Source organism: Triplophysa dalaica, chromosome 13, assembly GCF_015846415.1.
Source record: "Triplophysa dalaica isolate WHDGS20190420 chromosome 13, ASM1584641v1, whole genome shotgun sequence".
Lineage (NCBI taxonomy): Eukaryota > Metazoa > Chordata > Actinopteri > Cypriniformes > Nemacheilidae > Triplophysa > Triplophysa dalaica.
The window spans coordinates 11,264,656-11,285,985 of record NC_079554.1 but is presented as its reverse complement, the minus strand read 5'-3'; the positions used below and the strand labels follow the sequence as shown (position 1 = coordinate 11,285,985).

At 37.4% G+C, this 21,330-nt stretch overlaps 1 long non-coding RNA gene and 5 other non-coding genes across 6 annotated transcripts; all 6 read left to right on the top strand.

Annotated features, from left to right (window-relative positions):
- The first annotated feature begins 21 nt into the window (after positions 1-21).
- Positions 22-2,905, top strand: LOC130434422 (uncharacterized). The gene is made up of 9 exons (XR_008908676.1): positions 22-94; positions 453-518; positions 702-770; positions 1,001-1,044; positions 1,330-1,415; positions 1,727-1,762; positions 2,014-2,109; positions 2,441-2,476; positions 2,735-2,905. It is a non-coding gene; the product is annotated as an uncharacterized LOC130434422 (long non-coding RNA).
- Positions 1,120-1,238, top strand: LOC130434992 (small nucleolar RNA SNORA26). The gene has a single exon (XR_008908761.1). It is a non-coding gene; the product is annotated as a small nucleolar RNA SNORA26 (small nucleolar RNA).
- LOC130434997 (small nucleolar RNA SNORA26) lies at positions 1,546-1,665 on the top strand. The gene has a single exon (XR_008908766.1). It is a non-coding gene; the product is annotated as a small nucleolar RNA SNORA26 (small nucleolar RNA).
- Positions 1,798-1,917, top strand: LOC130434996 (small nucleolar RNA SNORA26). The gene has a single exon (XR_008908765.1). It is a non-coding gene; the product is annotated as a small nucleolar RNA SNORA26 (small nucleolar RNA).
- Positions 2,255-2,374, top strand: LOC130434993 (small nucleolar RNA SNORA26). Its single transcript, XR_008908762.1, has one exon. It is a non-coding gene; the product is annotated as a small nucleolar RNA SNORA26 (small nucleolar RNA).
- LOC130434995 (small nucleolar RNA SNORA26) lies at positions 2,536-2,655 on the top strand. Its single transcript, XR_008908764.1, has one exon. It is a non-coding gene; the product is annotated as a small nucleolar RNA SNORA26 (small nucleolar RNA).
- Positions 2,906-21,330: the final 18,425 nt, after the last annotated feature.

The following is a 21,330-nucleotide window of genomic DNA, read 5'->3' as shown; positions in this document are numbered from 1 at the left end:
CAGAATTCCTTTTACCGAGCACACGTGTTCAGTTCATTCTCTTCCCTTTCTTGCATTGTAGCGGATAGCATGAACGGTATCAGCATGAGTTTAGGTGAGTGAGAACATTTCCACGTTTATTTAATTACTTTCATATCTAAGTTATGGTTGTAATAATTAGCATGTTGTACATATTTGCACGCTATTTAGTAAATATCCTGTCTAGTTTATTGAGCGTTTACAATTTCTCTAAATGCCAAGAAAGTGCAGAAAAGTTGTAATTTACTCGTCAAAAAAGTGGTATTGCCTTTGGATTATTATATCATAATCAAACATAATTGTAGTTACTGTAATTGTGTTTTATGCTGTAGTGTGTAAATTAAAGGCCTTTGTATAACTTGCCATCTTTTCTGCACGTGTTGAGGCTGCGGCCTGTATGATGTTTTAAAACTTTTCTGTTTGTATTGGTTTAGGTTGGTCATCTGAACCCCCTGGCTAATCTAAATCGAATCACTTACTATAATGTCCTTATTACGAAGGTAAGAAACCTAATATATATATTTTAAATGAGTTTATATCAGAACCATGTGCATTCTCTGAAACTTAAAATAAGGTGAATCGTTTTTGTTAGATCCTCACAGAAAGAAACTTCGACCTTGTGAAAAGTTGTAATAAATGCTTTAAAGTGTAGGTGTGATTAATCTTTTTACGTTTACATTTAGACTCCCACGTGGTTAATGACTTGAGGTCATAGTCAAACTGTAGTCTAGTCATCCTCAGACCATCACCTTGTAAGTGATTTTCAAGAGTCTTATATTTTTTAATAGCCCCTTTATCACCCATTTAAAACTGTCTTCGTTGAGTAAAATGGTGGGGGTAGTAAAATGATCTCGAAAACCGGAAGTACTGGCTTACTATTCCTTGCTTCGGACCCTGTCAGGAGAAATAATTTTCTTTGTAATCATTTAACATTGTTAAGGTAATCGGTAAAGTCCTCTCATCTGTTTTTCCTCTTTTGCAGGTAACAACTGGCAGTGAAACTGAGGACTGCAGTCATTTGTTTAGGTGAGTGGTTGGTAATTTAAGATATTTATTGTCGTCCTCAATCACAGCTAATCTCAGTGAGATTCCCTCCTATGCTTGCCCACTGGAGGCTGTCAGTGTCTCTAGTGGCTATAACAGGGGGGTATAGTGACCCTTGCTAAAACCTGGGTCAGAGGTAATTTCTCTGTGCCTGGATCCTGTCGCAAGATACACATATACAGAATGAAATATGGATGGAAGCCTATGCAGGCAATGTTCATTTTGTGTAACCTTGCCTCCATGAGATCTCCTTTTTTATTTTGACAGGTTTACCATTGGGACATGTACATTCTGTAATCGGGATGCCTTGGCAGATGACCGTGCAAAATGTAATACTTTCAAGTTGTGAAAAGGTAATTTTTTTTTTTTTTAGTCTAGACTCGCATGTGCTTCATCAGTCACTCATGCTGTAAAATCATTTTCTAACCATTTAACTTGTAAGTGGTATTTAGTTAGTTTCTAATATTGTCTGATGTCCCCTTATCGCCCATGTTGGACCTGCTATGTCTTAGATGAGTAACACGGGGGTTAGATGAATTCTCTCAAAAACCTGAAGTACAGGCATACTATTCCTTGCTTCGGATCCTGTCGGGAGACACATTTAATCGTTTTAAGTTGGGAATTTTTTGATCCATAAATCTCACCCGTCTATTCTTTTGTGCAGGTAAACAAAAAGTGAGGACTGCAGTAACTTGTTCAGGTGAGTTGTTGATCATTTAAGATCCCTCCTATGCTTTGCCCACTGGAGGCTGTCAGTGTCTCTAGTGGCCATGACAGGGGGGTATAGTGACCCCTTGCTAAAACCTGGGTCAGAGGTAATTTCTCTGCGCCTGGATCCTGTCGCAAGACACACACATACAGAATGAAATATAGATGGAAACCTCTTCAGGCTATGCTCACTTTAATCACTTGTAACCTTGCCTAAATGAGATCTTCCCTTTTTTTAAACAGATTCTATTGATGCGTTTACCATCGGGACATGTACTTTGAGTGATTTGGATGCCTTGGTGGATGACTGCAAACTCTAATCCTTTAAAGTAGTAAAAGGTAAAGATATTTTTATTTTATTTATTTTCAGTCTAGACTCGCATGTATGTGGTTCATGAGTCACTCATGCTGTAGAATCATTCTCTAACCAATTAACTTGTAAGTGGTATTAAGTTGGTTTCAAATTTTGTCATATGACCCCTTGTCGCCCATGTTAGACCTGTTATGTCTTAGATGAGTAACACGGGGGTTAGATGAATTCTCTCAAAAACCTGAAGTACAGGCATACTATTCCTTGCTTCGGATCCTGTCGGGAGACACATTTTTATTTAGCCATGTTAATTTTTCACATTTTTATATCCTTTAATCTCATTTGTCTTTTTTTGTGCAGGTTAAGAAAGAACTAGGACTCAAGTCAAATTTATAGGTGAGTGGTTGATAATTTAAGATGTTTAGTGTCTTTCCCAGTGAGATTCCCTCCTATGCTTGCCCACTGGAGGCTGTCAGTGTCTCTAGTGGCTATAACAGGGGGGTATAGTGACCCCTTGCTAAAACCTGGGTCAGAGGTAATTTCTCTGTGCCTGGATCCTGTCGCAAGACACACACAATAAAAAATGAATAGAAATGTATGCAGGCTATGCTCGTTTTTCAAAATGATTGACCTGGCCTGAATGTTTTTTAACAGCTACTACTGATGGCCTTACTTCTGGGACGCGTGCATTTAGTGAACATGGTTTCAGCAACAAGATGTAATTGCTTTTTCCAGGTTTGGTTACCCTCTAAAATAAGTTGAATATTTTATTTTAAATCATATTTATGATGTGTATTGTCTGTTACCAATAAAAAATTGACCCTACATTTGGTAGTTGTTTGTTTGGAACACAACAGTCAGAGGTGATAGTCCTTTTAAAGAATGAAGTTACTTCAGGCAATGAATATTATTTGTTCATCAGTGTTTGCCATGATAGGGGCTGATTAGATTTATCAGTGGAGAAGCCTGCAGCTTTCTGGGATTTTAATAGAATATAAACCGAAATGTAGTTTACATGGTCAGAGGTTAATGTTCAATAGTATATCTTTGGTGTCATCAAGATTAGAGATGAAGTGTAAAATGCAAATAAATTGAGTCACTATTAATCAAGCTGCATATAAAATTAACTTTGAATTTCAAGTAGTGATGAAGGCAGAACTGGCAATGGTCGGTGTCATTATGTTTTCATTAAACCAAATTGTGACATTGTGTGTATGGATGAGTCAACAGATTTTGCTATGAGATCCAAATTTGGCTGACCCAACCGGTTACAGATTTTTTTTTAATACAGAAGTCGTCACTGTCCTTCTGAAACGTTGGATGTCCAAATTTGCTGTTTTTTTTGAAAATTAATAAAAAAAAAATTAAATGATTAAAAACGTTGTCAGCTTTTTAATACTATTCAGTGGTTTGATATTTGTAGGACCAAGTGACGAACATAAAGGGTGACTGATAATGACTTCTTGCCAAAAATAAAAATCATGAAATGTAGAGATGCAAGGTTTCAGAAATACAGCGAAATGGCATAAATATATCTCAATTAAAAAATTAACTTGTGAAGCTGGTGAAATTTGCCTATTTTGGCTTTGGAAAATGTACTACGTTTTTAAATAAAAAATAGGACTGTTCTCCCTTTAGAAATTGAATACACCTACCTTTCATAATATACTTAATAAATACAGCATTTGTTTTTTCATGTTCATAATCCTATCAGAACAGAGGTGACCCATTTTTGTGATGTGATCCAACAGTATTTATAACTTGACTTGAATCACAGTTGCAAATAAAAGGCTGTAAATGAGGACATCTGAAGAACTCATACCTCAACGGTACAACTGGAACGAGGCCCATTGGTCACGTTTGCGCACATGGAAGCTCCTTTACAAACCTTCTTGACACATGACCATATAGGCCTGTACCTTTCTGAATGTGCCCTCTTTTTGCTTTGGAAAGTTCTTCCGGCCAGTGCCACATAAAACACGCAATAATACGGATGCTAGACTAAACCGGTGAATATTTTTGTCAAACCTACAAAAATGGGCTGGCAGTTCTTTAAAACTCATCATTGACACATAGAAGTGTAGAAACAACGAAATGCATTTCTTGATCGCAAATGTTTTCACATTTAATAGTCTGATGTTAAATGCATTTATAAAATAGATTGAATTCAGCTATGGTAGATTAACTAGAGTAAGCTCTGACATGCAATGCTAGAAAGCATGCTCTGAGCTGCTTATCAGAATGACGCACTGGTTTTGTTATTTAATGCCATGAAGAAGTGCCATTTAAGCGAGTGCAGTGCTGATTAATGACTTCCTTTCAGTTTCCAGCATTATACATAATTTCATTGTGACATTAAAACAGACAGCAGGAAGTGTAAATTAAATCTCAAACGCTATGGCGGTGGAAATGTTAAATGATTTTTCAGAATGACTCAAAGAGAGAACCCACAGAATTTGCGCAGAAGTGGCAGAGCACCCAAACATTAACATCACGATGAGCACTCTAAAATGAATCTTCTGTCAGAAAAGGCTTCTTTAATAAAAAAAGTCAGAAGGGTCGGTTTCCTCTTGCCACAGAGAGTTAAGTGTTGGCCTGTGTTACAGAATGTTCCAGACTAAACTATCATGCTGTGTGATTGGCAGCCTCTCACTTTTAATGAATTGCTTTTGTTAGACAGGTAAACCATTAAGAAGTCTGAAGACACTGTGCCCTTGTGTGTTGAGTAAAACTAGATTGAAATGAACAGTGATTTCAAACAATTTTGTAAACATAGCTCATAATTATTGTTTTGCCCACTCTGCTCTTCTTCCCTCTGATATAATCGCCAGTTCTTTATACAACTAATCATGAAGCTTTGGACACTATATTGAAAACGAACAAACAACCACATTATAAAATTGTCCTCAATATTTGGCCTGTGCTGTGAAAACCCTTGTCTAACAGTGATGAGGTAGATGTTGTGGCTAAGAGCTGAGGAACACTGTGATTGTTTATAGACATAGTGCCAGCCGGCTGTCTTCCAGTTCCATGTTCAGTCGCTTTGATGTGACCCAGATGTGAAGTTTGGTTCAGGATCGGACAGGATAGGTCGTGGTCGGGTGGAGCAGCATGGTTTTGTCAGAGAGAATTGTTCCAGTGAAAGGGGCTTTAGCCCCCTTGTATAATTTTCAGATGAAGGGAAACAACAAGAAGTATTTGTATAACACAGAGCAGTGAAAATATAAACCCCCTCACCGAGCTACATCACATCAAGTATGTTTATATCCGAGTTGTGCAGCAGTATGGTCTTTCTCCCATCATACTGTATAAATAAACTCTCGCTGTGGGTGATTCTTCAGCAGGGGCACTTCCTCAAAGTGTAATGTTTTATAAATGCTAAAACATTCATCTCTTATGCTAGACGTGGATGTGATCACTGCCATGATAAATCAGGTGAGTTAGATTTGGTTGGACCTTCTGGTGTTATGGAGCAAAGAGCTTGTATGATTCTGAATAAAAATGTATCTAACTGAACGGATCTCAGTCAGAAGTATGCATGCACGTCACCTCCTCTTGCTGACATGTTGTGTTTCGTTCTTTCATGCTGGTCTGTTGGAGCCGAACCACATTTCCTTTCCAAACATATAGATTTTATTCTATTAAGCATACGGTTGGTCCCATGAGGGTCCATGTGACCAAGATCAAACCAAATTAAACGTTAAGAAGAAAATCTAAATCTAAGTAGCTGAAAAAAGGGAATTATTGCAGTCTTAAATAAGAAAGCAAACTTTAAATAGTTTCCTTTCAAGTGTCTCAAGCATTACACTACCAGAATGAAAAACGCACATGCAGAAGGTAACCTGCATGTCAATCACAGACAGATGCTTACAGACTCTGTGTATGTTGGACATGTGGTTTCGATTTTACGTTCTGTACCTTCTCACAGACGCTGATTGTTCAAGGGAGCAGACTGAAAGGGAAACCACAGTTAGTCATGAACAGTTTGGGGTTCGGCAAAGGACATTGAGTGCTTAGACTTACGTATTCTCCTGCAGTTTGGTCTACTGTTTACAACGGTATACAACTGTCACAAAACTGAAGTAATTTGAAGAAAATTCGTTCACAGCTACTGTGCCTGAAATTTGCGGTAGATGTAGGTCTCCAACAAGCAGTGTAGTACAATTGTTGTGTTGCGCAGTGAAAACAACTTGGGCATGACAAATATGTCTATTTGCAGGAACTGAATAAGTGCCTTTGCATTTTGATGTTCAGACATACTGGCTTTTGGTGTTGCGTTAGCTGACCTTATTCGTGAAGGACAACAAAAACATTTCAGAGTGTGAAATTCCTGCAGGGTGGTCTACAGGTGTTTAAAGAATCAAACCAACCACTAATGGAAATGTCTGTCTAGCACACACAGAAAAGTCTTGTTTAACAGAACTAAAAGACTAAACTGTTTATTTTCTCAGGAAAATATTTGAAAGAGTAGCCTAATTCGCTAACAATGAAGACTTATTGGCTGTGATTTTTTTAAACAAATGCTTAGACGAAACTAAAAGAGATTTTTCTTTATCCCGTATCCCTTATGCCGATGATTATGCTTTAAAGGGATAGTTCACGCAAACATTTAAATTCTTCATTTAGTCATTCTCCCGTCATTCCAAACCTGAATGGTTTTCGTCTGTAGAACACAAAAGAAGATATTTTGCCCCCCATTGACATGCATTATATATTCACAAAGAAACACCAAGACATTTCTCTAAATATCTTCTTTTGTGTTCCACAGAAGAAAATATATCTATATGATGTAAGAATCATATATGTATTCACATGTTCATCTTAACGGGATAGTTCAGCCAAAAACTCTACTCAAGAAAAATGTCACCTACATCACAGATGGCCGGAGGTTGAGAGAATAAACTGCAAATTTGAGTTTTGAGCTGATCTATCCCTTTAAACAACCTTTTTTGTATGTATACTGTATGTGTTTGTACAATCTCTGACTGCGTCTGAAAAGCCTGAACAGATGCATACTAGCACATTAATCCGGCAAGTGATGCACAGTCAGACCTATAGCCTACTTGATGCCATGATGTTTAAAAGCTTCCGATGACAGTACGGCTCTGTCTAGTCTGAGACAACTGTTCGACACATGAAGAGATTATTAGTTTGCAGATGTAATTTAGGATTGTTTTAAAATTGTTTGTTTTGTATATTGCTTCAGGGGAGTTCAAATTGTGAATACTTGAAATTATAAAGACAATACTCTTCAGTAGTAAAGGTTAAGTTCTTGAAGCTCGTCAATAATTTCAGTTTTTAAATTGACTTTCAATATATTCTCCATTTAATAGCTTTAATTGAGATCGAGAGAGAGAGAGAGAGAGAGAGAGCAAGACTGAGAGAGAGACAGAGATGTGATTTGTGACGAGGTGTGTGTAAATCAGTTAGAAGACAAAATGTTCCCGACCTGGGATTCATCTACATGTGCCCTGCTGTGTCATTTTGTGTTTCTGGGAATTTATAACCTCATGACATCCAATATAGTTCCTGTGAAGTTGCGATCGTTTTTACTTCCCTATTTTGATTCATTTCACAGTGAATTTGAATTTTGATTGAGAAAAATAGTGGCCGTGGCTTTCATCTTTCTCTGCGATTTGATTGAATGTATAAAAAAGCTGTAGGATTTTGAAATGGACTGGCCGCGGACTGACAGTAAAAGGGGAGGAGTTAACGGTTGCTCCGCCCAAGCCGTCTAACCTACGTCATTTTAGATGGATAGTCACTACAGGACGGAAGTGCATTTTCAGATTTTAAATAAATATTATGAGGCACACAATTTTTAATAGAGAATGACCCACATTGATAAACTGTTTACAATAAACGCTGCAATATTTCAAGAAATAATAGACATTGTGATTTTTTTATTCCACTGAGACTTTAACCATTGGTCTAATGCAGTGAGCATTATGACTGGAGGATGTACAAGAGATCATGTGCTCTTGTTTGCTTTATGCAACAAGATGAACACTTGCAGTATTCTAATGTATTCATATATACAGACATCGGTTTCTATCTGTGCACATCACACAATCTCCTATCAAATACAGATCGTAAGCAAATACGAACAGCTTAAGATTTAGTCACCTGAGAGTCATAGATGGTTGCCATAGTAACAATTTAACAAAGGGTGCACTGTGTACAAGGGCACAGGAGTTCACCCTGACCATTCCAGTGTGTGTGTTGATAGAGGAAATGGTAGAGACAGGTTCTGTGCTGGTCCCTCAGCAATTTCAGAGTTAAAAATAAAGCTGGTGGATGTTTTCCAGTGTGAGGTCCAATGTGTAGCATTGTCGTGTTGTGTAAATGTCAATATAATTCTGGGTCTGTGTGTTATCGTCCATGCTGCACTTTTACTTCAGGTTTTTTTGTTTCAGTGACCTGACCTACAAATAAAAATATTTAATAATTATCATTATAGTATATAAACCAACATTAATTGGATTGATTTTAACCAATTTTAATTGGCACATTATGTAAATAAATATTTAAACTGCTTGTATTTATAGTTCACCCAAAAATCTAATATATTAAAAAAAATGTAACCAACAACACTGTCATACATATGGACACAAACCAGACATTTCTGAACATATTTATTTTTGTGTTCCTTAAGAAAATAGTCATATACTGCTTTCAAACAACATGAGGGTGAATAAATGATGACAAAAATTGTGTTATTTGGTGAACTATTCTTTTAATGTTTATTCTTGTAGTTTGTACAAGTGCTCAGAGCTTCTGTAAACCAAAACTAGAAACCAACAATAACCAGTATATAGTTATAGTATAGTACAGTATAATGTTATGCTTGTATAAGAACTTATTAGTAATATACTGTACAGTTAAATTAAAAAATTGTGAATTTAATTTCTATTGAACCCATATACTAATAAACAACTGTGAATCTCTTGAATGAACTAAGTTGCTTTGGATAAAAGTGTCTCCCGAAATGCATAACAATTAAAATGTACTTTTTTTACTTAATCTATTATTTCATTTACATACTCATCTTTTTATACTCGCCTGTGACCTACTTTTACCTGTCAAAACATGAACCATGAAAAAATTTTAAGAGTCCAATCCAATTGTGTTTTGGCATGCATTCGAGGCCATGGAAGAACCTTTTGGTTCCATAAAGAGCCTTTAACATCTGAAGAACCTTTCAGTTTCACAAAAGGTTCTTGTGGTGAAAAAAAGGTTTTTCAGATAATAAAAAGTAAGCAAGGGATAGTTCTTTAAAGAACCTTTGTCTGAATGGTTCTTTGTGGAACCAAAAATGGTTCTTCTATGGCATCCTTGTGAAGAACCTTTAAAGCACCTTTATTTTTAAGAGTGTATAGGGGGTCTTGCCGAGGACACTTTACTTGGGAAAAGAAGGGATGGCCAAAGAAAAAATTGTTTAATATCTGTAACGACGAAAGGATAAGATGTGTGTGCTTCTCCCAAATATACATTTAATACCTTCATTTTATGTCACATTCACATCATAAAGATAATTTTAAAATTCCTTGGTTATTTGTCCCTATCTTTTAAATAATTCATTCATATTCCATTCATCTCCCTCTCCTACTGATTTCATATTCTGTGCTCATCTAATGCATGTTTTCATAACCCACTTATTACTGTATGGATTGACCTCAATCTTCTCATTCCCGTTCTCTGTCTATATTTTCCTGCTTCTACACCAGCCAATTTTTGCTATTATGTTGAATTTGATTGATTTCAATCAAGAGATCTCTGCACTTTCTCTCACAGTACAGGAGAATCCCTTCCTTGTTTGTTGTATTGTTTTCCTTTATGTTGGTCTTTTTCATCTTGGTGGATGTTCAATCCAGTGACAGGAAGATTCAATGCTTTAGTTATGACTCATGTGCAATTGAATAGATAAAGCAAATTTTGATGGAGCACAGAGCTGGTTTTGTAATGAATGTGAGGTGGAGGTAACAGCAGCAGCTTTAACATCTGAGTGACGTCCGCTCGACCATTTCCGGTTCTCGCACACACTTTCCTCATCCGAGATAAATTGGTTTATGGGAACACCATGCTTTGAAAGACAGTGACTCAATTTTACAGTGCAGTCTCCCTGTTTCATTCTCTATTTCTCCGTGTTTCCTCCCTGTTCACTTCTTTCTGTAAATCATTGTCAGTTGACTGTGTAATACATTTCAAAGGATACAGGTTATAGAGGTCTGCTGGAATTCTTTTTAATCTTAATGGAAAATGCTTGGCTGACCCTTCGGAAATATTTGAACTGTTTTGGCTCCCGTCTCAAAGTGCTGTCTTAGTTCTCGGCACGTGTTTTTTGAGCTAGTCACCTGAGCCATGAATGCCATCGGACTAATTTCTCTGCACGAAAATGGCATTCTGGCAGCCCTTTTATTCATGTAGAGGCTTTCAAAAATGTATTTTATCACCATAATAAAGTATTGTGTGTCCAATGCTTCTGAATGGCACTTTTGAATAGAGAAACATGCATTTTGGCATCTGATAGTGATAGCAGGGGTGTAATGGGTCGACCTCGACGTTCACCCAAAACCCTGATCTTCAAAAATGGTTCAACTTAAAATAAAAATTATTTCTAAAAAGTCATTATTTACTTACTCTTGTCATTTCAAACCTGTATGGGGCCGATCAGACAGAACGCATTTTGTTGTTACACGAGCCTCTTTTGATTGTATTCAGTTGGTAGGGAGTGTTCCCATTCAGTCGGTCTCTCGACGTTGTGTCATGGCCTTCCGTTGTGGTGACAGAACTTTTACAATTGTTTGAAACGACCGGAGACTGCAATAATAATATTAAAAGGAGAAACTTGTGTTGGCTGACGTGGGACAGAGCATGCACCCTCTGCTTGTACCTTTTTAAAGTTTCTGATAATAATATATAGCATGCGCTATAATCCTTGACTGACAGGACAGATGTTTCGGTGGTCACCTAGCAACATAAGAAAACCGCTGCGCGCTGCTCTTTTAAAGAAATCAACCAAAAGAGCAGCGTGGCGCGTCTCACGTTTTCGAACATGAAAGTGCATTCTGTCTGATCAACCCCTATGACTTTTTTTTACCTCACAACAGAAAAGAAGATATTTTGTAGAATGTTGTTAACTCGCAGCCATTCACTTGCACTGGTTTTGTGTCCATACAATAGAAGTGAATGGATCCCAGTGCTGTGTGGTTACCAACGTTCTTCAAAATACCTTCTTTTGTGTTCTGCGGAAGAAAGAAAGTCATAAGGGTTTGAAATGACAAGAGGGTGTGCAAATGATCACAGAATTTTTGTGTGAACTATCACTTTCAGAAAGATGACATAAACTGGGCTACAAGGTCAGGAAGATTATTCATACAAAACCACATCTTTTTAGACAATTGCATTTTCTATTTACAATGACCTCATTAAGCCCTTGGAAATTACAACCTTGTTAAGATGCTAGTGATGATGTTTGCAATACAGTCAGCTCAAGTCAAATGACGTTATCGCAGAGTCGTGTGTGTGTGTGTGTGTGGAGGAGTGATTCAGAATCAGGGGCTGTGCACTTTTCTGCTAAACACCTACACGTACCGCACTTCCGCCGTCATACACGTGCAAACTGCTTTCAGAGAATGACCTTGGGAATCCAGACAGTCACACTCACACACAAACCTCAAGCAGTGGACGGACGTCAGTGCCACCCTTGTGTTGAATAGAAGAGGGTTTGCGAATAATTGTTAAAGTAGCCTTTTCAAATATGAGACGGCTACGATTTATTGAGTAAAGTCTGGATGGCACAAAAATGTTGTATGTGTCTGTATGTCTACCTGCTTCATTCATAAACTGTATTCGTTTGTTTTGAGTTGATATGATAATATTTCTCAACTAGTTTTGGTTCATGGCTCAGAGTTTTAATTGAAGAATGCTTCCATTCAACATAGCACTGAAAATATTCATTTCAGAACCATTTTTTTAATTAAATAATACACTGTAAATTTGCATTATTTTGCTGAGCAAATGCCATATTTTAACAACATTAATAACATGGAATAGGATGCACAAATCAGTTTATCATGTGTTCTCAGCAGACAAAATTCACAATAAACATGTAGTATATTTATTTGTGTGTCTTAAAGATGGTGGCATGTTATTAAACCTGTCCACAGTGTGTGAATGGACAGTGTGTGCTTTGTTTTAATTGTAATGGAACGTCTGTCTGCAGAACTGTCTGTCTGGTCCACATGTGTAGAAGTCATTGAGCGTGACTGCAGTAGATGATGTTGTCTGGTCTGAATTCTTACATAAACGGAATCCTGAGTCATCCCTAAAGTCTGTGAGTCTCTTCTGCGTCTGACAACCCCCTTCCTACACAAGCTTCTCAATATTTGAGTTCTGAAATCGGTCTTTCCTTGGACAAAAGAGTACAAAGTGTTCAAATAATGGATCGCTCATCAAGACGTCACACGCAACATCATTGGGGTATACAACACTGCCCTGGAAAGAAACCGTATCAGTACTGTGAATAAATAAAAAAGAAATTGGTAAGTGATTCAGATTAGTTTAATAAACTCTTTGACTTTGTGCAATCCAATTAAAAATAATGATAGCAATGATTATGTGCTTGACAGTCCTCCAAAAAATATCATTTTTTTACAACAAAATTACGCTGACATTTGCACTAAAATCACTTAATTGCATCAAACTGATTGTGCCCCAGCTGTGACTCTCTGTTGACCTTTTGTGACAAGATGCCCCAAAAGACCTGTTGACCTTGTGACAATTAGCCCCAGGTTGCCACATACACATCATCACCCTCATGTCCCTAGTTCGCAACAGGGATTGTACCTTCTAACCACAGCCATAAAGAATTTCTCCTCTTCAAAAACGAATTTCCCCTGAACAGACCACCTAGAACTGCACCTCTTTACCATCTGCACCACTCCCTCTCTTTTCGATCCTTGGCACGTAGTCCCTTTTCTGTTCCACAATAAATCTTTTCTAATATCATTTGTAATTCATCAAACATTAAAGCCCATCATCACTGATCTAACTGTCTCCAGCATCAGTCACCCATGCGAAGACTAAACTGTTAAAGAAAAAATGTTGGATGCAATACATCTTGGAAGGCTTGACAAATGCAAATGACACAGGCTGAGACAGATCTGGGAAAGCACACTCAGTGGGGTTTAATTTGACTCAGTAACTCAGAAGTAAACACAAATACCAAGGGGGGGAGGCAAGGATGTGCCCTGCAATTACGCAAAACGGAGAAGACAGATTGACTAATGGAGACCTTCAGTGTACCGTTAGGTCTTCTTGTGTAGCTGTAATACTCTTTCTTTCATTACAGCCAATCCTGTGGAAATTGAGACTAAGATTTGAAACATGGTTGTGATTTTAACCTTGCTGGAGAATACAGCTCAGGTGGGTTTTGGAATATGGAAGCCTGTTTCTAGATGGTTTCATAAAGAACCTTTAACATCCGAAGAACCATTCTGTTACACACAAAAATAGGATCTTCAGATTATAAAAAGGCAAGAAAGAGATGGTTCTTGAAAGAACCTTTGAAAGGTTCTTTGTGGAACCAAACGATGGTTCCTCTATGGCATCGCTGTGAAGAACCTTTTAAGCACCTTATTTTTTTTCATGATACAAGTTAGACGTCATTCTGTATCAACTAATTATTCCAAACGAATCACAAATACACATCTTAAAATTGTATTATATTTCCCCCTAATAATTTCTCTTTTCTTTCATACTAAAGATATATATTTTGAAAAAGTTCATCCCGTCCTCAACGTGTTCACAGCTCAACAGTGAACCACAATGTTCCAGAGGTGGCCGAGTGCACTGCACTTTTTAACTTTTCAGTCCGTTTACATTAGCAAAAAGGACACACCAAAGGATGTCTGTCCTTGGAAAGCCTACATCCGACGGTGACAAATGAATCATAAATATGCATGACCACAGCAGGCATTTCAGCTAACATCTCTTTTTGTGCGGTTTTAACATAATGTGCTGAGGCTGATTTGTGTCCCGCAGTAAGGGGAGGCCTCCTGAGTCCTAACAGTGTCTGCACCGTCTCTTTCATGTCTGAAAAATTGACTTCTTCCAGACACCCTCTCATGCACACAGCAGACAGTAATGAGTGTTATGCTGATGTGGTCAAACATACATCCACATGTACAGATGAAAACATGTGATACGCAAACATAACTCAATAATATCACAGACGTGTAATTACGCACACACTCACGCATGCATACGTGTGCTAATAGTATAGACTAAATTATAGTTACTTAAGACTAACTCAAATCCACACAATATCTTTAATATATGATAAGATTCTTCATGTTGTTGTTTTTATTTTTACAAATGTGACCCTGGATCACAAAACAGGCTTAAGTAGCACGGGAACTTTTTTAGTAAAAGGCAAAAAACACATTCTATGGGTCAAAATTGAATTTTTTCCTTTATGCCCAAAATCATTAGGATATTAAGTAAAGATCATGTTCAATGAAGATATTTTGTAAATTTCCTACCCTAAATACTTAAAAACGTTATTTTTGTGAGTGGATGGTCTGATACAGCACCTCTGATGGACAACTTTAAAGGTGATTTTTTTTATTTTTTAGCACCCTCAGATCGTCTGTATCTCCGCCATATATTTTCCTATCACAACTCATACATCAATAGGAAGCTTAATTATTCAGCTTTCAGATTATGTACAAATGTCATTTCGAAAAATTGACCCATAAGACTGGTTTTGTTGTCCAGGGTTACAAATGAGGACATTCAAAAGTCCCCAGTGAAAACTTTGCTGTACATATTTGTCCTCAACTGATTAAAGCAACAGTTCACCCAAAAATGTAACTTCTGTCATCGTTTACTCCCCCCTTGTCATTTCAAACATGTATGACTTTCTATCTTCCGCAGAACACAAAAGAAGATATCTTGATGAAATGTTGGTAAGTACTGTTCACTTCTATTGTCTGTAGACAAATGAATGGGGGCCAGCTAACAACATTCTTCAAAATATCTTCTTTTGTGTTTTGTAGAAAAAATAAGGTCAAACATGTTTGAAATGACAAGAGGGGGAGTAAATGATGACAGAATTATCATTTTGTGTGAACTGTCACTTAAAGTCACAAAAACACGGTCAACAGAACACAATAAAGAACACAAACTCTCAGGACTGGTACAAAAAGTCTCGTTCTCATGTGTATAATTCACAAGCCACAGACTGTCTTTGAAAGCTTTTCTATGAAATATATTTGTCCTGATACTCGTCCTATGCTTATAATACCTCTCAGCTTTTTTCCTGCTTGTACTCAACATCAGTCCATCATTACAGCCCACTCAACCCATTCCCCAGTTTATGGCTCTCATATTTCTCTCACATCTATTTAGGCCTGAAACCTGCAAACCTCCACAATTAAAGGTTCTTGGCTGGTCTCAACCTTTTCGCTCTCTTTTCGGCTCCCGGCAGCAGGAGCAGTAAAAGAAGACTAGACGATCGACTCCTCAGGGCTGAACTAAATGACAAGGGTGTCTGACAGAGACCATCACGCAAATATGAGTCTCGATACTGAGCGTTTGTTTTCCAATATTGCCATTTTGAAGCAATGAGAAAAGAAAGAAAGACTTGTCCACCTGACAAAATATGAAGTCATTCCAGTAGAGGAAAATAGAGATACACAGATCAGCGTGTCATACAGTAGTCAGTGACTTTTGTATAGATTTTGTTTATATCATATATTTTTTAGATTCTTCTTCATTCCATGTATGTTCATTTACGATATTGTCTGTTTTGACTGGTAGTGTTTATGCTGTGGCAATATTGCAAATGCTGTCAAGCACGTCAATATAAATAGCTTTGTTGACCCAGAAGTATACGTGCGTGAATGTGTAGCCGCAACCGACTGTCTCTGATCATATCTTAATGTGTGTCACACAGATAACCTTTGACCATTCCCCTCAATTTCTCAAAACAGAGCAGTCAGAGTGAAAACAATTGAGGCATATCATGTATTTTGTTCCTTAAATTGGCAAAACAATGTTACTTTATGTTTAACCACAGCAATATTTAAAACATTCTTCGTCAATGATCCAACATCCTTGCTCACACCTTGAGGAAGCAACAGCGAGGAAAACAGGGTTTTCAATATCTGCTGTTTTGTGTTTGCCATTTAACTTACGCATTTTAAGCAACTAGTTGATTCAAGCGATACATTTTTTAAGTATGTGCACTCCCTTGGATCGAACCTGCAATCTTATGTTGCTAATAAAACACTCAGCTAACTACAGGAAGAAAGCATTTTTGTCAATATCTTTGTTTTGAGAATCCATGTGTGTTTTACCTTAAAGGCGTGGGTCACCTGCAAAATGAAAATTCTGTCATCATTTACTCACCCTCTTGTAATTTCCAACCTGTACGACTTTCTTTCTTATGCAGAACACAAAAGTAGACATTTTGAAGAATGCTGTTAACGCTACCCCATTCACTTGCATTGGTTACAATAGAAGTGAATGGGGGGCGGTGCTCTTCTGTTACCAACATTTTTCAAAATATCTTTTTAATGTGTTCTGCAGAAGAAAGAAAGTCACAAAGGTTTCAAATTACAAGAGGACAGAATTTGAATTAACCTCTCTTTTAACACCAATGAAGTCAAACCTGTATAAAAATGTCTTTGCGTCTGCATTAATGCATTGTACATTCAAGAGATCATTGTGATGAAGCAAATGTATCTTATCTGAAGGATGTTGAGGGTGCATGTTGCCGACTAATGTGTTAAAACAATAATGAAGTGACATAAATCGTCTTGTAGTTTTTGGATACAAAAATAAGAAATATACAGTATTGCTACAAATATTAGATATAACTGGCATGTGTGTTTAATGAAAATGCAGGAGTGTCTTTTCTGACATGAAAGTATAATTTATTTTCACCCCAAAATAAAAATTCTGTCATCATTCACTTACCCTTCGAGTTGTTCCAAATCAACATGGATTTCTGTGTTCTGAGGAACACAGAGAAAATGTTTGGAATAATGTTTATAACCAATCAACCACCTTTGACTACCATAGTAGGAAAACATATAATATGTTTGTTTTGTTGAACACAAAAAAAGAAATTTTGAAGAATGTAGACAGCAAAAAGTTCTGAGGCACTTTTGATTACCATTTTCATTTTTCCTACAACGGTAGTCAATGTTGGCCAAGAACTGTTTCGTTACAAGCATTCCTCCAAATATCTTTCTCTGTGTTCAAACAAAGTAATGTATACAGGTTTGGAACAACTAAGAGAGTGAGTCTGGGCGAACTAACCCATGCTTTTATGTATGTACAGTACAGATTATATAAGTAGCTCCTAAAAGATGTTACCTACAATATATCTGCAAAAATGTATAGACTTTTGTTCACTTTTCATATGCAGCTTTGGCAACAATAAATGTTTAATCATTAAAGTACCCCATAAAATTGCTGTATTCCAAGGTTTCTGAAGGCATATGATAGCTTGTGTGAAGAACAAATTCACAACAAAGCTTTATGGTACACTTAAAAAAAAACTGTATGGCACACAGTACACAGGATTTTCCACTTAAATGTCAAAAACCCTGAAATGTTACTGTAGACCACAAATTTACAAGAAAAAGACCGGGTGTAAAGAAAATATAATTTTACAGTTTATTTCTGGTGCCCCAGCTGCCAGAAAATTTACGTTTTTTAGCCCTTTTTACAGTTTATTTTTTAAATGTGGTCAAAAACTATAAAATTACAGAAATAGACAATAATTTTGAAGGAAAAATTTGATTTTGGTTACACTTTATTTTACAGTGCCCATGTTGCATTGAAATTATACATTTAAGAGTAATAAAAATGAACTACATGTGCTTGCTATAGGGTTAGGTTTGGTTAAGTTACATGTAATTATGCATAATTTATAGTAAATACATGTAACATATGTAACAAGAGCACCGTAAAATAAAGTGTTACCAATATTTTTACCGATTACAGAACATTCCTGTTTTTTTATGGACTTTTTACTTCATGTCCTTTTTGAAGCCTTAAAGCTCCAGACCCCAACCATTTCATGTTCTTCTATCTGTGTTTACAAAATGATGACAGAATGTTTATTTTTGGGACAAACTGTTCCTTTAAATCAGTGGCCACTTTCTTAAACACACAAGAGCATACCACAAAGCGTACGCCAACGTTATGTGCCCACCAAACAAGGAAGTAAACATCCCAGCACTCTCAGATGTTGTAAGCTGGCAAAGTGAGCCCAATCTATTTTACGCTTGTGAGTGTGGTACTGTCCTGCTGAGCTTCCAGGACACAATACTGTACAAGCCTTGGGCACATTCCTCAGTGCGTGTGTGTGTGTGTTTTGTGGGCCATTGTGATTCAGACACCAACAAGAGCACCCCCACCCTCCTCAGTTTTCTCTCCTCAAATCCTTGTTCCGCTGCGGTGTGTTGACATGCAGACAAAAATGCAAATGCAAATACAGTAAAAATGTTTGAGTGTTTACATTTCAATGAGAAAAAAACAATCTCTCATCCTTTGTCAAAGTGGAGGGGGAAAAGAAGCAGGTTAAAGAATTTCCAATGGCTGTTGAGATGCTAACGCTGTTGTGAGTGAGGTAAACAACGTGGAAGAATGGAGCTATCAGAAGATCTCGAGAGAATCCTAGGAAGTTTTATGGGAAAAGTGCTTGAGTAGCCTGACAAAACATTTGTTTTGAGAGTGATCCCTTATCAACGAAGAAAATGACAATAACAACAGCATCTGCATGTGTAAAAGAACAGTTTGGATGATCCTAATGCTAATTGCGAATGTGCAAAGATACAACGGATCAAACATAAATTGTGCAATATGTAAATGCTGGTTGTTGTTTTGATACACAAATTGAGGAAACAATAATGTGGTTAGTTGGGATTGCATACCTGAACTTTATTAACAGTTTATAAACAGTTTGTCTAATTATTTGTTTAAATTAGTTTAATTATTTGTATCTCGGTGTGACTGTGGTTACTCCTTAAAGGGATAGGTCACCCAAAAATGAACTCATGAAAACTGTCATCATTGACCCCCTTGAGTTGCTCCAAATCTGTATAAATTTCCTTGTTCAGATGAACACAATCAAAAGGTATTTGGAAAAATGCTTGTAACCAAACAGTTCTTGAACACCGTTGACTATCATAGTAGGAAAAATGACTAAGGAACTCAAAAGTGCCCCAGAAATGTTTGTTGGCCTACATTCATCAGAATATCTTCAAACAAAGAACTAAGAAATTTCTAAAGCCTTTTTGCGCTACAATGATATTCAATGGTGGCCAAGACCTGTTTGGTTACAAGCATTCTTCCAAATATCTTTCTCTGTCTTCATCGCAACAAGTAAATGTATACAGATTTGGAACAACTTAAGGGTGAACTGTTCCTCTAAGCAGGTTGAAATAACCCAACACCAACGTGATTATGGACTATTGCTCGATACTTAATTGTATCTTTTGTGAAAAGATTTGATCCCCTCAGAGAAGCCTATCAGACAGAGAGGAGCCCTCTCCGTGGATTACAATGAAAAGGTTTGAGCTCGTGTGAGCATGTGCTTTTCACTGGCCTCTGCTGGATAGCAAAAGTCAGCCATAGTGGTGTGGAGCGGGTTAAATGTAAACCTAAGGCATCTTTAGTAAGACCTCTGTACCATGTCCAATTTTTTTGTATGACACAATGCAGCATTTTAGGTTCAGCATTAGGTTTAGACAGTGGCACCCGTACATCTGCATGCATCTGTGTAGCAGTGTATCTGAATTAAACTGTGCATTTAATGTTAAGGTTGCCAAATCCTTTCCACACAGAATTCTTGTACCATTCATTTTACATTTTATACTGCATCGCTTGATAATGTATCAAGTACCTGTCATCACTTTGTACGCCTCCTAAGGATCAATGATTGGACCCCTGTGGGGAGGTTCTATTATGCCCCACTATTCCCCCTTCCCCTAACCAGATCTGTTGTTACCCCTGTGTGAGGGACACCTCCCTGCTCATCTCCAGCAACCTGTCCTCTCCTGATGTGGATTCTTTGTGTCAGGTGTCTGCTATGTCAACTGTATCCCCCTGAACCAGAAGGACAACGAGAGAGAGAGAGAGAGAGAGAGAGACACCATTCACACAGCCCGCTGATCCCGGTAAAAATTGCCAAAAAGTGCCAGACTGCCTTCTGTGTGAATGCAAACGCATCCCGGATAGATCTGTAAAATGATTTTGGAAAGGGGACCAAGTAACATTAATGGGATCAGTCCCGGAAAGCCCCCTGTGTGACCGACAGCAGGAGCAATGCCGTAAGGGGTGTACGCGTCATTACAATGACGTAGCTATCATGCGACTGTTTGAGTGGGGGGTTTAAAAACCAGAAGGCACTTCGATATACAAAGTTTGCATATCAAGATCTAACGTCCGATCAACTGGCATGTTGTTCAACAACATTTGAACACTTACGCTGTTGTAGTCAACACTACCGCTTTCTTTTCTGACATGTCAAGATCGTGTCACGTGTCTTTCGGGGATCTTAACGGGATGTAAGTGAACGCACGCACAGATTCCAGAAAATCACAGGCAGTGTGAATGAACAAAATCTAACGACCCCGAGACATATTAAAGAACTCAATTTCTGTGCATTTTCCAGGATCTCTGTGTGAAAAGGTGTATAGAGAGAGACAGAAACAGTTATTTTGTCCTGCCACAACAAAAGAAGAACCAGCACAACACAACAAAACTCACTGTGATATAAGTGGCGAGAGAAAAACACTTTCAGAAAATCTCAAGCCTCATGCCAGAGTTTCTCTTTGTCACGTGTCACATTTTATCCTTTGTTTAGCAATTTATATTACATTTCCCCCTAATTCTTGTTTTTCTGTATGTTTCTTATTGTTTGTATAATGCTGTGACAATAAAACACATTGATTTCTTGCAAAAAAATACTATTTCAAGGTCCTTCATTTGAGAAAAGCTCAATTGCAGATCATGTTGCCTAAGTAGATAAACAAATACTAAAAATATGTATAAAAGATCCTAATCCCCTTTAATCTGGCAATAAACATGCCCGCGCATCATATCGGCCTCACAGGCCTAACTAGGTGTCAGTTTAGATAAAAGGACTGCTTGGACATGTCCTTAACAACATGTTAAATTTCTTAACAACACCCGTCTCCTCACCTCTGATGAGTGCATTGACACTTCCT